This window comes from Phoca vitulina, unplaced genomic scaffold (assembly GCF_004348235.1).
Source record: "Phoca vitulina isolate PV1807 unplaced genomic scaffold, GSC_HSeal_1.0 scaffold130, whole genome shotgun sequence".
Taxonomy (NCBI): domain Eukaryota; kingdom Metazoa; phylum Chordata; class Mammalia; order Carnivora; family Phocidae; genus Phoca; species Phoca vitulina.
In genome coordinates, this window is record NW_022589833.1 from 119,669 (window position 1) to 121,271 (window position 1,603).

Below are 1,603 nucleotides of genomic sequence, written 5' to 3' on the forward strand. Positions count from 1 at the left end.
AAACAGCACCTCAGATTTGTTCTTTTTTTTAAAGATTTTGAATCCTTGAGTTTGAGCAAACACCTTAGGTAGGTGAAGTCCGCTTAGCTAGATGGGGACCCAGAAGGCTGTAATACCTGGGGGTGTTTTCCATCAAAACAGGCCAGTAAAGCAAGTCCCTGGAGGAAGTGCAGGTGGGAGAAGTGGGTGAGGAATTCCCTGGAAGGAGGTAATCAGGGCCACGCCAGGAGCCTGAGGCAGGCAGGGAGTCTTGTAAGATTTCCAGGAGAGGATGGCCTCCTACCTGTGTTCAGCCTCCTCTCCTGGGGTCCTGCTTGAGCTTCTGGTAAGTGGGAATGGATTCCTCCTGCTGGGACCTGCTGGGCACTTCCTCCTTCTTGAACTGTCTCCAGCCGCTAGGCAAGCTCCTGTCCTATTCATGGGTAATCAGAGAAGTGACTTAAGCCTTGTGATAATTAAAGAAATGTCATGCTATTTGTTACTTAGGAAATTCAATCTCCATCCCTCACCATTGCTGAGTGTGACTAATTACCTGATTCTGGGTCTCACTCCCTGGCAAGGTGATTTTTCTCATTGAGGGGAGATATTTAGAACTGAAGCGTTTTGTAGCAATTTTGAGCTTCCTCCAAACATTTTCAACCTTTTATTAAAAAGCTGTCTTTTCGGCCCTACGAGCAAGACTTTTCATACGTTGCTTTTAGGTTTACAGAAACAGGTATATTATGTATTGCATTTTACACTGTGCAGCTCCCATGCCTCACTATCATTACACCCGGAACATAATCACGAATTTAGAAGAGAGGAAGGCTGCTAACAAACAAAACCAGAGACACACGCTGGAGGTAGGAAGGCCTCAGAGACCTTCCCAGATCAGCATCTTCCAAATAAGAGCATGGAGGTCCAGAGAAGGCAGACTGGACATCATGATAGTGCAGCAGAAGGATGAAGGGGAGAGGATTGCAATGGGTGCATGTGAGTCAATCCATTGACCAATTTGAAGCTATTAATCACTTATCATGTCCTTGGCTGTTGTAAGGAAACATTGCTCTAGGAGTCAGAAGGGAGGGGTGGCGGACCGAGCCCTCCCCAAAGTGTCCATTGCCTGGGGTTCTTTCAGGCTCCCCTGTTCCTGCAGCAATGTCTTAGCAGCAGCAGCGGAGGCAGAGCCTGCCCCAGAAGGCCCAGCAGCAGCAGGTGAAGCAGCCCTGTCAGCCACCCCCTGTCAGATGTCAAGAAAATGTGCACCACAAACCAACAATCCACGTGCTCCACAGCCCAAGAAACAATGCCCACCCAAGGGCACAGTGATCCCCACCCAGCACAAGTGTCCCATGGCCCAGCAAGCCCCCAAGAATAAACAGAAGTAAGGGTGGACTAGGGTACCACCTGCCCGACATCCAGGCTACCAGATGGAGCCTTCTATTCCTTCCGTGCCTCTTCCCTCCAGCCCCAAGAGCTGCCTTCCTCTCCCAGCCCCTCCTGCCCAGGGTCCAGTGAAGCATTGTCAGGATTTCTTCCCATTTAGCTTTGTTCAAGTCTTCATCCCACCCTGATGCTCTCCGAGGTAGATATGAGGAGGCCTCATCCTTTCCAGCTTTCAGCT

General features: G+C 49.8%; 1 pseudogene; it reads left to right on the top strand.

Moving 5' to 3' along the window:
- The first annotated feature begins 1,137 nt into the window (after positions 1-1,137).
- On the top strand, positions 1,138-1,367 carry LOC116628812 (annotated as a pseudogene).
- The last annotated feature ends 236 nt before the right edge of the window (positions 1,368-1,603 follow it).